The sequence below is a fragment of the Adiantum capillus-veneris genome, chromosome 4 (assembly GCF_014529385.1).
Source record: "Adiantum capillus-veneris isolate H3 chromosome 4, ASM1452938v2, whole genome shotgun sequence".
Classification (NCBI taxonomy): Eukaryota; Viridiplantae; Streptophyta; class Polypodiopsida; order Polypodiales; family Pteridaceae; genus Adiantum; species Adiantum capillus-veneris.
In genome coordinates, this window is record NC_140934.1 from 167,054,012 (window position 1) to 167,070,578 (window position 16,567).

Sequence of the window (16,567 nt, forward strand, 5' to 3'; positions counted from 1 at the left end):
GCCATAAGGCTCCTCACTAACATATGGCTCCACACAAATATAGAGAGGACTGCATGGCCATAGGGATAGAGGATGTCATTGTAGAGCTGCAAAAAGATGAGCCTATAGTCATTATGTATAACTCAACACCTTATGTCCATATAGCTATAAACTTTTCATATAGAAGGCACCCTACGGTCCTAGGGCAATAGGGTGCTAGTATAGAGCCATTAAATAAACATATCATGTAGTATATACAACATTGCAATATAATTATGAGATATTTAATATGTAGTTTGGATACTTAATGTTTTTTTAAGCCATCAAGATTGTAGGTATTTTCAAAGCTAAAAGTGGGTGTTGTTTAAACTTGCAGCTCTTCAATAAGACTTTACAGTTAACAGTGTCTCTTGTGAGGTCATTGATACAAAGGATGCTCCAGCTATTGAGCCTATTGAAGAAGAATCTATCAATCCTCATTTGAACCAACAAGCTTGTAAAGAAGATGACAAAGAGATACAAGTTTTTGAAGGTCAACCATCGCAGTTGTTGGACATAAATTCTAGCGATACAATGGAAGTAGACGATGATGCAAGCTCCAAAGCATATAGAAGGACAAAAGAAGACTCTGTCAATAACATTTTAGTAGCTCAAGATTTGAGCATTAGAGTGCATGGTGATCCAAATCTTTCATCCAATGATGGACCAACGCTGACTATAATACTGAGCTTGTGTGGATTGCTTTTGAGGCGTTGTTGGCAAAAGTCCAAAAAAATGAAGAGCTTGAAGTTTAAACATGAGTATATTGTTTTGCGACCAGGATGCATTGAGTTTTTAAAGAGTCTGCTAAGCATCTCCAATGTTGGCATATGGTCAACAGCTAATGATACACAGGTTATGCAAATCATCAAGATTTTAGAGAAGGAAGCTGGAGAACAATTTCCATTCTTTATGATTTGGGGGCAAAGCCAATGTCAACAATGTGTAGAGTCAAGAATCACTCGCCCCGACAATCCTGGAGTAGAGGCATTTTTCAAACCTTTAGCTATTGCATCAGCAAAGTTTGGGATTGATTTAAAAAGATTGCTTCTTATAGATGATGCACCATTGAAAGGATGCATTAATCCTACATTAAATTGTATATTTCCACCATCATTTAACATTGATGAGGAGGATAATATTCTCCTTGGAGAGCTGCTACCATATACCAAAGATCTTCATCATGTCAACGACATTCGTACAATTACAAGATCTTCTTTGTATGGACAAGCTCCCATAGTGCAAGGTCACGAGCTTTACAATCATGTACAAAAGGTTGTTTCAGAGTGGGAGGAGCGCAATTTGGTTTGACTACAAAAAACCTACTCTACAAGCAGGCTACCAGAAGCTCCTCGCGTTCTTGATGGTGACAATGGTGCGTCATCTAGCAGTACTGGAATGTCCACTAGAAGTCAAGATAAGAAAAGGCTGACACTTGATCAAGAAAAAATGAGGATATTGAAGAATATCAAATCTATATCAACCTTGAAAGGAGTTGAGTTAATTATGCTTGCTCAGAAATTGGGGTACAAAGAGCCTTTGATCAAAGCACATGAAGCCAAGAATTATATCAAACAACTCAAAAGTCAATATTGTATTAAATAGGTTCACATTTGTAGAGATGATGGAACAAAATGTTGTAATGTTATGGCATTTACAAATGATCTTTGTGTATAGAAAAACCTTTGTAAGAGTGCTTATGTTTTCAACATACATGAAGATGTGAAAGTGTTCTAAATTTTTCTATTAGAGTTATGAGTAGCACATGAGCTTGATGTGCCAAATGTTTAGTTTTTTTATTTAGAAATATTTTATAGTCTTTTATTTTGTAATTTGAGGTCATTGAGCTATTAAGAACAATGTACATGGTCATAAGGCCAAAATTTGATTTGTAACCATAGGAAAATTTGCACTTTATTGTATTAACACCCTATGACCCTAAGGCCATAGGCTGGGTCAAATAGATTTACACTTGAAGAGAGGATGGAACAAGGTTTTGTAATGCACTGTCATTATGTACTTTGTGAGAAAGCTTATGTTTTTAAATAGATTTACACATAAAAAGATGATGAAACAAAGTTTTGTATTGTTTTTGCATTATGTACTAATGGCTCTATACTAAATCCATATGGCCTTAGGGCCATAGCGTTCCCTTTTAATGTAAGGATTCACAAATGTGAGATTATGACCATGGGGCCACAAGATGTCAATAGAGAGCCATTCGGTCATCTTTGTATGTAGCACATACAAATCCTGTATCTAGTACACAAGGCAACTAGACCACCCTATGGCCTTAGTGCCATATGGCTCCTTGTTGACATAAAGGTGTAAAAAGATGAGCATATTGTCCTTAGATACAAAATTGAGCACATACACTTTAAGTTTATAAGCCCTCAGTAAGAGAGGACATCATATGAACTTGGCCATAGGATCTTTTACTAACATAGAGAGCATCTTTTGACCTTAGGACCACAAGGTTCTAGTACAAAGTCATTAGTGCATAATGCTTTTGTATGTAATTTTACCTAAAGAAACCTAACCATCATATGGCCCTAAGGCCATAGAGTTCATTATTAACATAAAGGTGCAAAAAGATGAGCATATGGTCCTTGCTTAAGGCTACTTGACCACCCTATGGCCTTAAGGCCATATGGTTTTCTATTAGCTTAAGGGTTCAACAAGATAAGATTATGACCTTGTGGCCACAAAATTCCAATAGAGAGCCATTAGGTCATCTATGTATGTAGTACATAAGGATCTTGTATGCAATTACATAAGGAAATTTGTGACCACCATAGGGTTCAAGCCCTCAATAATAGAGAGCATCCTATGACCCTAGGGCCATAGGGTTTTCCACTTACATAGAAATCATTCTTTTAACCTAGGGCAATAGGCTTATAAGACCACAATATTAGAGAGCATCCTATTACCCTAGGACTAAAGGGTTATAGTGTATAGCCATTAGCACATAATGCTTATGTATGTATTAGATAAGGCAGCCTAATCACTCTATGACCCTAAGGCCATAGATTTCTCTATTAACATGAAGGTGCCAAAAGATGAGCATATTGTCCTTACCTAAGGAAACTTGACCACCCTATGGTCTTAGGGCCATAGGGTTCCTTGTCAACTTAAGCATGCAACAAGATGTATGGAACAAGCTTTTGTAATATTTTAAATCTTCTTGTATCTTGAAACCATAAGCACTCTCACAAGAGATTCCAAAGAGCATCCTATGACCCTAGGACTAAAGGGTTATAGTACATATCCATTAGTACATAATGCTTATGTATGTATTAGATAAGGCAGCCTAACCACTCTATGACCCTAAGGCCATAGGGTTCTCTATTAACATGAAGGTGCCAAAAGATGAGCATATGGTCCTTACCTAAGGAAACTTGACCACCCTATGGTCTTAGGGCCATAGGGTTCCTTGTCAACTTAAGCGTGCAACAAGATGTATGGAACAAGGTTTTGTAATATTTTGGCATCTACAAATGATCTTTGGAATCTCTTGTGAGAGTGCTTATGGTTTCAAGATACAAGAGGATTTAAAAAATTTAAAGTCTTTTTTACCATTTGATATTTTTTAATACGTTTACTAAATGTAACTACATGAAGCCAAATTGTAAGAACCTTGCTATTTGTTTTTATGCAAAGAACCCTATGGTCTCAATGCAATAGGGCACCACCTCTATCTTCTACAAGACCTTTACCAATTGTAACTATAAGAAGCCACACGATTTTCACTCCATGACATTTGCACCCTATGAACATAAGGCCACAAGGTGGTATAATTGATTCCACAAATCACTTACTGTGTGTGGCTTGGATTTAGCACCCTATGATCCTAAGTTCAAGGAGGTTACTGCCAAGTCACAAAGTAAAAAGCAAAAGCCTCTATATTGAGAACTGCAAAGAAAAACATAAGCCTATTTGTTCACACTTAGGCTCAATTTAATGATAACGAAAAAAGAAGGCCTATTTTTTTAGGGAAAAGAAAACCTTTTTGAGAATCTTCTGAAGTGTTTATCATTTTAAATTACCACTCCACAATTTTAATGTCAAAAGAATCCAAGGGATTTGCATCATATGCTATTAAACCCCTATGACCTTGAGGCTATAAGACAAACAAGGTGCTTTTTCTAAAATGTACCACAAAAGTTGTCATGTAACATATTGGGTGCCATGTGTAGAATGTGCTCATTGTTTTATAATCACAATTTGATTATTGACTGTATGATCATACATGTTAAAATGATATTATATTTTTTGAAGGATTCCAAATCTGAAGAAAAAGAGTTTAAACATAACTTGATCTTTGTTGTACTCATCATGCATCATAAATATCATCCACCAAAACTTTTGGTGTTGTATATATCATTTCAATCTTTTTATTTAATGAGAACATGCATGTTATAGCTTGAAAAGTAACAAATATTTGAATTTGTGAGGTGCATCTTATTATGAGGATACTTTTCTTATTTAAATAGCATTGTAAGTTAATGGTTTAATATTTATGGCATATTGCTATGGTTTCTTTCTTAGTAATGTTTTTTTTGGGAGTGATATAAACTACCAATTATTGTTTATAAATGTTATTGCTACAAAAATGGTGTTTGTTTAACACCATTTGTTTAACACCCTCAGACTTGGAGATACCATACTCTTTGTACTTAGTACTTTGTTTGATATAAGATCAAGATCATCAATTTTATGAAAAGAGTGAAGTACTACAAAAAGGTGTTTGTTTAACACCCTCTATCTTGAAGACACTATACTCTTTGTACTTAGTGCTTTGTTTTACATGAGACCAACACCCGTTGGTAATATTTGTGTCTACAATTCATATGATTTGGCATAATCGATGTACAAAATTTTATGGTAGTCACAACAAATGGTGTTTTTAAACATGTCTTTTCCTAGAGACAACAACTCTAAGATCTTCCATTAAAGTCTTAAAACATGTATTAAGGAGTAGATATAGCATATTTGTACAGAATCTTAATCTCATGACCACAAAATTATATGGAAAGTTCTTATATTGTATTTCTATGTAAAGAAAAAATTGTACTTAAAACTATAAAGTTATATTTATGTAAGTGTCTCATATAACAACTTACGGTCACAAAAGAGATATAGTGCCATAAGTAGGATGTTATGATCTTAGGACCATAGGATACTTTAATATTACTATTTAGGTTTTCTAATTGCTAAATATTAGTTATGGTTCTATTATACAATATTAAAATGTAATTAAAACTTGATAGTGTTGCAAAGTTAAGACATTTTATTTCTATAAGTGTCTCATGTTACATTATAGGACACAAAATATATCAAATGGCACTATAAGTGCCATATGTGGCATCTTATGGTCTTAGGGCCATAGGGTACTCTATAGTATTGTTAAGCTTTTCCAATTGCTAAATGTTAGTTATGGTGTAATTGGTATTTGATAGTGATGCAAAGTAAAGACTTAGTACTTTGCTATACAAGCAAATTAAGGTCATTGATATTATAAGAACATTTGATATTGGTGCAATAAACCTATATAGCTTAGTAGCCATCTTATTGGGTGTTGTTGGATACCTCTTCTTTTAAGATGCCATCTCTAAAAGCCTTGATTAAAGTTTTAAAAGCATTTATTGATTGCAAATCCTTTTGCTGTAACTTACATTAGTGGTTTTATTATAGATTATTAAGTAGGAAAGTAAAAATAATAGGTAGAATGTTGACATCACATCTAGAGTAACGACAAATTAAGCCTTAAAAGAGTTAAATAACACAATCTTGACATCCCAATTAGCATTTGGGAAACGGGATTTTCCCAAATTATCTAAAATGGTGTTAAGCATTCTTTCCAACAAGAAGTGAGTATGCTCACTTTCCCTTGACTTTAAGTCACTTTCTTCTTGGATGATACTAGGTATGGCTAAGGGTTTATGGACTTGGTGAGGTTGTTGTTGTGCAAGAAACAATGTGTCTGTAATCTGGATCTGCCTAGGTGCTGGTTCTAGATTCCTTTGGGTATCTTCTACCAAACTCCTCAATTTCTTGACTCACTTGATCTCCTCTATAGGGTTTGGGTAAGTTCCTATCTTCTTCTTGGGTCCTAGCCATTGTGGCTCATGATGATCTTCCTTATTGGTTTCTTTCTTAGTGGTCATTTTGGTCTCCATGGTTTCACCTGAATCAGAATCCTCTTCAACGTCGTTCATATATACAGGGTCGTCACCAGTCCCTATGTTCATCCTTGAACTAGGGTCTGACTTCGTTGCTTCTTGCGATCTCTTCCTTCGTGTTTTCTTCTTCTTCTTCGATTTGGAAATCGATGCCGTGTCTCTTTCCTCAAAAATATAATTTTGTTTTTGGAGCATCGATCGTGTGAGTACATTTACTGGTACCACAGATGTACTTTGTGATGGCTCCTTGGTAACCTCAATCATGTTTAATGGCGTGATCTTTGGTGCATTTGGATTATTCTAACATTGGGCAATCAAATGATCTATGCCACATCGATTACACATGAGTATTGGCATTGTAGACGTGCTCGCTTGATTGGTTTGCATTAGTGTAACATTCTTTTGTAGCCTAATAGGACACTCGGCTACACGATGTGGACCTCCACACTCATAGCATTGAAGAGGTGGTCTCTTGGTAGTGAATTCATATTTTGGCCTCTTACAGCAAGAGCAGCTACTTGATAGACATGTTTGACTTGTCCCCAATAGTCCTCCATGTAGTATTATGGACTTTCTTCAAGCGCATCAATCCCATAGGAAATATTAGGGTCTATATCTTCCTCACAGCCTTCCAAACAAGAAATCGATGACTCACAACCCACTTGATTCACAGAAGTGATTCTCAAATGTGGTGGTTGCGGTCCTAGCACTGGAGGTGGTAAGGGTGTTGTTTGAACAACATTTTGGGCCCTAGGGACCATGTGTTGTGATGTTTGTTCAAAAGGTGGGGCTAGCATCATGCAGGCACTCAAGGTGTGTTTGTCCATGCTATGGTTGGTCTATTGGTGGCCATCATGCACTTAAATACTATGCAATCCTTAGCTTCGTGACCATACCTCCCATAGGCATTGCAATTTCCATCAAATTTTAATCTAAAAGTAGGGAATTCACTGGTACTATGGAGACCATAGCATAGTGAGAACCATTGTTGCTCCCTTCTTGGATACATATGATTGTTTTGTGCAACACAATTGTCTCTAAAACTCTCTTGAATGGCCTAGGTGAGATCTGCTAAAGTCATCTCAGATATCTTTGGCTCCTTAGCAATAGGCTTTAGGATCATTGGCTGATGCCCTGATGCTTGCGATCTAGTAGATTTAGGCTCAACAGACACTCTTTCTCCCTTGAATCATTAAATTATCCTCCGATTGGGTCGCATTGGTGGTGACTGCTTCCCAAGTGGTGATACCTCTAATGACTAGGCCATTGTAGATATCCTTATGTCGTAATCCCCTAATGAATATATCAAGAAATTGATTATTATTGAAGAACTCATTTGGATTACAACGTGAATTCAAATGCTTCAAGCGACTAATAAAGTCTCTCACCGAATCTCCTTCCTCTCGTTGGGCTTTCTGGAGCTGAGAGGCTACACCCCAAAGCACTCCCTCTCCTATGTATTCTTTTAAGAACAGTCTCCTAAGAGTAGGGTAAATCGTTTGTTCTTCCAACCTTAGGGTTCTATACCAATCCCTAGCCTTCCCACTTAAGGTTATGCTTAAAGCATTACTCTTATGCAGGTCATTGTGTTCTCCTAGAGAATCGCATATTTGTTCAAACACTTTGATATGCTTTCTCACATCCCCGTCTCTACTAAACTTTTGTGGGAGCTTGGCTATTTGTACTACATTACTTCTAGGCTCTCTATCATCAGGCGTGTTATGCATATTCTCAACAATAGATCAACCAATAGCTTGAGAAAATGTTGCCAAGTCACCTAAGTGAGCAGGCACCATGGGTGAAAGCGCTCCATAGACTACATGTGGAGTAGGTATGGGCATTGGGCTTGGCGTATAGGAAGCCCTTGGGTTCCAAGTTTGATACAGTGTTGTGCCATGTGGTGGCCCAAAGTTCATATGTGTGGCCCTAGGAATAACAGATGTCGGATGTGACATGCTAATGCTAGCTGGTATGGTCCCATGAAAATAAGAGCTTGGGTGTTGTGGATGTGGAGCATAGTTTGTTGAAACAATGGGAGGGGTAGGGGCTACATGAGTACGAGGACATATAGGTGTATACGATTGGTACACACTTGTACGTATTGTTGCAGGCATTGAGCTACCATGTAGCTATGCTTTATTAACAAATGAGGTCCATGTCATGTTTCTTGGCATGCCCATCATTGGGGTAGGTAGGTAGTGGTGGTGTCATCAAGGGAAAGATGAGCTAGACTTGGAAAGGTAAAGCTATCACTTGTGGGTTCAAATTGTACTAAGACCCTTGGAGAAACAACATATGGAGGATCCATTGGACTTACCGAGGGAGTCTCCATTTGCAATAAGGTTGTTTGCCTAGCCTTCCCCGTATCCAAGAATCTCATGAGATCCGTTGAAGGCATGTGGATCCCTTTGTTCTGCCTTTCTAGCTCAATAACCCTATGGATAACATCACAAACTCTTTGTTGTTGATCCTCTACACTAGTAGCAGCCATTGTGGATTTTAGGACATCTAACCAACCCACATGATAGGTGTGACTTGTGTATAGGTCGGTTAGAGTTTCTGTTTGTAGTTCGTAGGCCCAGTTCTCATTTAGGAATACTCCATCTAGGATTGAGGTGCTAGGGGTGGCTTTTGAACTAGAGGCAATGTGGCTCTCTATGGGTTGATCCTTAATGGTCGCTAATTCAGGAGCACTCAATTGGTCAAATAGCATGTTGGTGACATAAGGACCTTTGCCTTAAGTTCTCTCCATTGCTCCACATTGCGTACGCTTTTGATTTCTTTTCCCTCATAGCAAGGATATACCGCTCAACCTCTTGCACTTTGGCAAGAGGTTCTACCATTAGGTAATATAAACTCAGAGGGGAATATATTTAAAGAGTTAGGGGGTGCAGTGGATGGAGTATTCACTTGCACACTCTCTAGGATCATGGGATTTACATTGGTCAAAAATGGCAAATTTACCTCTCCACCCCCCTCATGTCCATCACTAGCTCCATGTTCGGAGCGAGTGGCTCTACAAAAGGTTTCCTTCAAGCGGCTAAGCACGCTCGGCCCGGACCAAGGGCCCATGGCATGCATGTCTTGGCTTGAACTATGGGGATTAGGCATTGAGTAACCCTCCATGGCGTCGTATCAGAGGAAGAGTCACTGGACGCAATATGCGAGTCCTGAGTGGTACTACCTTGGGTCCCCGCCGAGGGCCTGAAACCTAAGGTAGGTGGGTATTGAGAACCCACGTAAGTCAAAGTTCTTGCTAGTTGCGCGGCCTCTAGCACACAGCTAGAGCGTAGATGCATGTGCCTTTGGCACCCTACAAGCGTCGGCAAATACCCTCGAAGTTTAACCGCTTGATTTTTTGGGTGTTTTGATGTTTTTTAAATTTCTTTTCACGATCGGTTTTTGGATTAGAGTGTGTGATAGCTTGAAACGAGCATATCACTTAGGGTGTCGTGGTGTGCTTTACAACACACATTCGGTTATCCAAAGCTCCGTTGGTCCTCAAAAGGGTCGAATTTTACTTAGGTGTGAGGCTAAATAAGTAATTCTAGAGGGTGACTAAGGCCTGAGCCTGAGCGTTGTCTTGGGCTTGGGCCTGGGTAATATTCACGATCCCAATACCTTTAAAACTTTTATTAAAAAAAAAATATTATTATTATTATTATTTTGTTTTTTAGATAACATCACGGCGATCGCGCCGCGAGCACGAGCACACACACACCTAACCTACCTACTTGCAACTAGTAGAGCTACTGTTACACACTAACATAGTACTACAACAACTAATTAACTAACAGATCTACCTACTGTACCTTATAGATCTAACATTATAGATCTAATACCTTAAAGCTAACACCTTATCAAAAGAAAACAGTACCTTACAACAAAAAAGCTAATACCTTATTAACAAAAAACAGTACATTGCAGCAAAAACAAAGATCACAAATCCTTCTCAACAAGTGACACACCTTCTTTCTCTACCTTTCCTACATTTCATAATGCACCACAAAGCAGCATAGAGTGCTATTAGAGCTTAGTGCAGGGCATTTCCTCGACAGTGGTGCCAAAAATGTGCACATCTGTCGCACGTGTCAAAGCAAGGAACTTGCCGTACACTATGTGCGATCCACAAATGGCTGCAAGCACACAACAAAACTAATTTAGCAAGCTCAAGTGAGCAAGAGTGTGTCACTCACCGCCCTACGCTTGCCTTTGTGAAGGATTCCTCGCTACGAAGAAGAGGGAGCTACTGTCATGCTGCGCTCAATCGCCTCGCTGCCGACGTGCAATTGCAATGCTCGATCACACACACACACACACACACACACACACACACACACTCTCTCTCTCTCTCTCTCTCTCTCTCACACACACACACACACACACACACACACACACACACACACAAGGAGATGAAGAAGAAGATGGAGATGGAGCTAGAGTACTCTTCAATTGCACAAATGAGAGAATGAGTGATTTTTAGGTTTATGTGACTTTTATATGAGCTCGCCCATTCACACTTGGGTGCCCATGCTTAGCCAACTAACCCTTGACTGTTCCAGTTATAGTGTGTCTCTCATCGGCAATCACTCTTACCCTTTTCCTATTGGACCGACAAACCCGGCCCATGACTACTAGAAGTGGACGCCGGTGGTTAACTGGAGGCATAGTGCATATCATATCAAGTACACTAGAAGGACTGTGCAACATATCCCTAGCTTCCAAATCCACAATTACTGGCTTTGTAACTGTTCCAATGCTTTGTAAGCTTTCAATTGCAATGCGAACCTTATAGAACTGACAAATGTCATGATTGAGAAGGAAGATTTGCACACCATTGATAGCTTCAACGGCCTCTATCTTCACTTGCTCACCCATTAGAGTTAATGGGTGCAAACTAAATGCATTATATATTCCAAAATGCTATCTTACAGAAAAAACTGAGAGTGCATAGCTATCATACCAATTATAACAGTTCATGGTGTTGTTAATAAATATCATGATTACCGCTCATGGCTTCTTGAAACTAGTCATAATACATCAATATAAATATGTCCAAATGTATTAGGGCCAAAGCATGTATTGGTGGTACCAAAAAGAGGTGTTCTTTGACAGTCCTTTGGTAGCACTTTATAAGCTCCATCTTCATGTGTTACATGTAAAATAAACCAACATGTTATATATCAATGGATATATTTTTTTGTAGAATATAAAGCTATGAAGTTTGAAAGTTTTGATTTTTTCTACAAAAATTTTAGTGGTCCCTACTTTTTTAAGGGTACCACCAAAAAGTGCAAAACATGGTACCACCAATACATCCTTTTACCCATTAGACCTTATAGTCTAAAACGTGAAATTATATAAATACAAAATGTAAAACTTATATAAATACGTCAAACTCCATTACACCTTGTATTGTACATAGAAGCTTTTAGATGTGAAATTTTAAATTTTGAGTGTATGCTAACTTACAAACAAATACCTATCTATTATCTATATTCAGTGTGCAAGTTGAGGACACATTGAAAACTCGGCACAAATAACAGAAAATATCACTGCGAAACGAAAGGTCATGAATGATCACTGCCAGTGTAAAGCCGGTAGGCTCACTTCCAGTGTAAAGCCGGTTACAGCTAAGGCTGAGTACTACATACTGACTTATTGCTAAGGCTTTGGCATTACTGCAAAGGCTTTGTACTGCAAACTACATATTTCTGCCTTCTGCTCATGGACGAATGCACGCTGGCATGCTCCCTGTGGTGTTCCAAAAAAGTTTCATGCTGCGGTCTGAGTACTGCAGTAAACAAATAACCCTGCAGGACACTGAGTGCTGCAGGAAGGAGGCCGCACACAACACCACTGGGAATGTCAAATCACAACACAACACAACAACGTAGGTTTTTGTTTCCACCTTGAATTTTCCCACCACTTCGCTTGTTTGATTAAACACATGAGCATGCATCAATGTTTCCTTGCACGCCAATGAGCGGGTGAGTGCGAAAGACCAGATTATGATTAAGAAAGACCAGTCTCTTTAATTAACCCAATTCTTAGAGTCAAATTTTGGTTTAAGCTGGTAGTCATGCCCATTTGTTTGAGTGAATTTGTTGACGCAATCATTAAATATTAATGTACTGCTGCAAGATCAGAGTCACTTCCGTTTTTCCCTTTCTCCTCGCAGGCCGGCGTGCGGTGATTGCTCACGACCTTCATTCAAAGGTAATAATGATTCTATCTAGACAATAGTTACGATATCCATCCCCTCAGAGATTTTGAATAAGCACAGGCCGATGTGTGGTGGCTTATATTTTGCAACTCAAAGGTGGCACCTTCTACGTAGGTCTTTCAAAACTTTGCTCAAATCACTTCGTGAGCCTCATTCTATTGCTTTAAGCAAGACTCAGATTATAAGCTCCCACTGGCGTGCTGAGGTAGAGAGAGAGAAAAGAGAATAGAGCTTGGTGCACAATGGCAGGCCGTAAGTCAGCACATGATATAACTATTGGAAGAAAAGCAAGATGGCAAGGACGCCCTCCAACCAGGTAATTTGTGTAAATGATTTGGCCTAAGAACCTAAATCACTCGTAAGAGGAGCTGTGACATGATCCATTACATGGTGAAATCTTTCCATATAAACTTGTAACTATCTTATTTTGTAGTAATCTTGATATTTATGCAATATTTCATAAAACAATGGAATATTATGATGTTATTTTCAAGCCAAAACTTCATGTAGGGTGCCCTAAAGGGTTATGCTATAATTTGAAATTATGCTATATGTACAGAAAAAACTCTGTCCAATTTTTTTCAAAAACTTCTTTGGTGGTATGCTTTGAAAAATCCTCGTGCTTAGGAGGGGTCCCAAAAAAGTAGAAAAACCATTTGGTGCTAAAATGTCAAATATAAATTTTTATGTTTATTTGAGCAGCCCAAGCTCCTGTGGCCGATCCCGAAGGGGAAGGAGTTCCAATGTTCTCCCATATGGTCAGGTGGATAGTATTGATCAGGTCTCTTCAATTTAGGCTACCCAAATGATAGAGGAGATGGAGACCCAAGAGGAGGAGCTTATTTGTATGGAGATGGGAGAGGGATCCGTTTAGGAGATTGATGAAACACTAGCTCCTGAGGAGAATTGTCTTGAAATAGTTCCATGGGAAATAAGAGATGAGGTTACGGCAACGGTTGAGATGGAGAATGAAGAAAGAATCTACGTGCATAGGGGAGTAGATGTACTTGAGAGTACACGTGTTTTTAGTTGCTTCGATTGTCCATCCATTCCTTTGTGTAGATTAATACCCTATGCAAGGGTGAGGGGGTTGAGAGATGATCTTGATGGATTGAAGGTTGCCTTTTCAAAAGAAGGGTATATATATGCAAGAGAAAGGAGCTTTCATTGTCTCACTGTGGACTTGCAAAAGAGAGGAAGCACTTGTGACAGGTGTGATAACAATGTATTTTTTATTTCTGAGTGTTATTGTCTTGTCTTGAAAGCTTTGGATATTTTTAAAATTATGTTTTTGTGAATGCTCAAGATGATATCAAGGCTACATGGACCCATTTTGGAATGAAATCAATGATGAGCTTGAATCAAACTTGAGAAAGCAAATGAAGTTTCAAGGTCTCGCTCATCAATCACATGTTCTATGTAGGGAAGGGCAACCATCGAACTGTTGCATGGATAGAGGCAATAAAGGAAAGGTTTTCCACCTCAAAGGAGAAGCATTGCCAAGTTTTATGCACAATTATTGATCCTACCAAGGTACCTGAGATAGCTTTGCTCATCAACAACTTGCAAAGAATGAATGTGTAAGTTGTTTTATTTTTATTTATGTACATTAAAGTAAATACATAAAAATGATTCTTGTATAAATAAAATGTGATTTTCTTTTCTTTCAATGTAGCATGAATACTCATGCCTTAGTAGCTCCTCATCTTTGTGATGAGATTGTGAATACCACAAACTTCTGTGTTGCGGACTCTGAAATGTACTTAAAGGGTTGGCATGACAAAGATCAAAAGCTTAATGCTGATGTACATAGAAAGTATGCAAAGGGTACAGAGCCTTGGTACCCGCTTACACGACGTTACCTTGGTATATTGGTTTATGACGTAAGTTATGGTTCAATTTTTTTTTGAATTTTGCATGCCTTTGTACTACAGGATCAAATGACAAAAGAGAAAGAGAGGTGATCAGTGCATGTGAAGCATGGCTTGACTGATAAAAACTTTAAGAAAGAAGAAGAGAGAATTCAACAAGAGATTATACACAAATATCAAGAACGAATTGGAAAGGTGTGATATATATTTGCATTGAATAGAAGTTTATGAAAAATGAAAGATTACTTGATTTAATTTTCTTGTTGTTTGCTTTTGTATTTTTCAGCTATTGAACATTGTGGATCCCAACCTTAGACCCGATTGGTTGGCCAAAACTATGTCTCTAAAATGGGGAATTGATAGTTGGGCTACATTAGATAATTCAATTTGATAGCACTCCAAGATGCCCCTTTGCAAAGCAAGATTCATTGGATCTCATTATTGGAACTGGATAAGATTACAAGGGGTGCATATGGTCTTAAAAAGGGAGACCACGTCTTTCGGATGTAAGCACCATATATATAAAAATTGACGTTCATACGTTGTTGTCTAATGTAACCTTACATTCTATTTTGGCTATAGTTGGCTTCACAGAGAGGGTTGTTGGCTCATGTTCTTGATAGGGCATTGCAACTAGAATCAGACTTTTTGGATGTGCCTGGAGGGATACCTCTACCACATGATTGCCATGGGATTATACTTTGATGAGATCAAATTTGAAGCCAGGCCATATCTATTTCCAATCGAGGTGTCTCTTGAAGCAAAGACAAAGGATGTGGAGAAGCAAGCAGTGAAGAAGGTAGACACATTGAGGATGGCAGCACAATGATTGACTTTTAGGTGAATAGTTGATTATTTTCTATAAATTTATCGGGGTGTTTTTGTGACGGTAGCTTTGAATGTTATGTTTTTTTTACTGCAGATTCTTGGCATTCTTGGTATCAAAGGGTATCTTACCGGTCATGCTATTTTTGGCAAGACAGTGGACTTAGGTGGCGACTCAGGATGCTCGCATGTACCCCCTGGTATGCACACCTTGACTCCATGGAAGGTAGACAATTTCCCATGGTGGATAGATATGGGGAAAGGTCATGTTCTAAGCCGTGAGATAGAGCTACATAAGGCAATTTCAAAGCATGATGTGATGAACAATGTCCCACCAAGAAGAGAAGAGGAGAGTCATGGAGGTATACTTTACTCTTTTACATAGTACTGTATGTTGAATTGCATAGTATATTAACCTACACTATGACATTTGGAGCACATTACCGCTCAGATAGACGCAGAAAAACAAAGGAAAAGTTTAAGGCAAAAAATCTCGGGAGCGGTAATGTTGGAGTCAATACTCGCGGTAATGGTCCTTCAACAAATCTCGCGGTAATTGGCCCGGCTACATTTCCGCGTGTATTTCCGCACTTTTTACCGCCAGTATTACCGCGACGATTACCGCAACCGGGAGTATTTAAAAAAAAGCAGATTCAAATGTTCGCTTTGCCGCCCTTTGCACACTGGACTTCTTATTTTTCAAGAAATTCTTGATGTATTCCTTGAGCCACTGCCTGGAGAACTCTTCCACTTGCGGATTAGGGAACCGCATGATCAATGTCGTGTGAATGTACGTCACGTTGGCTGGGTCCTGATCTTTGAAAGATTTAAAGCAATCTTGGTATGTCGAGTGGATTAGCTGGTTAAGGTGCCCTCGAAATGTCCTCCCCAAAGAGGAACCTAGATCCACCTCCCCCCCATGATGTATATAATAGTAGTAGCCACGAGCGTCCGGGGCGGGCGCATCGCGGTCCTCATCCTCATGTGGAGCTCCAAGGGGTGAGCGAGGAGGTCGGGGTGTAAGAGGAGGTGAATCTGTAGCACTGCCCCCTCCACCACCAAAGCAGCACGAGCCGCTACCTCGACGAGAGCGTGAGCCACAACTACGGGAAGAGCGCTGGCCACCCGAAGAGCGCTGGCCCAAGCCCGAACCGCTGGGTGGTGTAGGCGACGGATAACTCGACGGTGCGGGCGTGGATCACTGCGAATGCAAGGTGGAGGGAGCTACGGGTGACGGGAAAGTCGAGGGTAAGGTGGAGGGAGGCCCACTGGGAGGCACACTCTGCACGATCGGAGTGCCGACGCCCGGTGTCGCAAGCGGTGAGAGCCCATAGGCAGCCAACTGTGCTGGTGTGTACCGCCCTCGAAGACTCTGCTGCGAGGATAGCCACTCTGCTTGGGCACAGTATGCCCTCTCGAGGTCGGGGTCGCGTACTGCATCTCAG

The 16,567-nt window shown here is 39.4% G+C and overlaps 1 pseudogene; it reads left to right on the top strand.

Moving 5' to 3' along the window:
* Window positions 1-12,329: 12,329 nt before the first annotated feature.
* LOC147460320 (uncharacterized) lies at window positions 12,330-15,507 on the top strand (annotated as a pseudogene).
* Window positions 15,508-16,567: the final 1,060 nt, after the last annotated feature.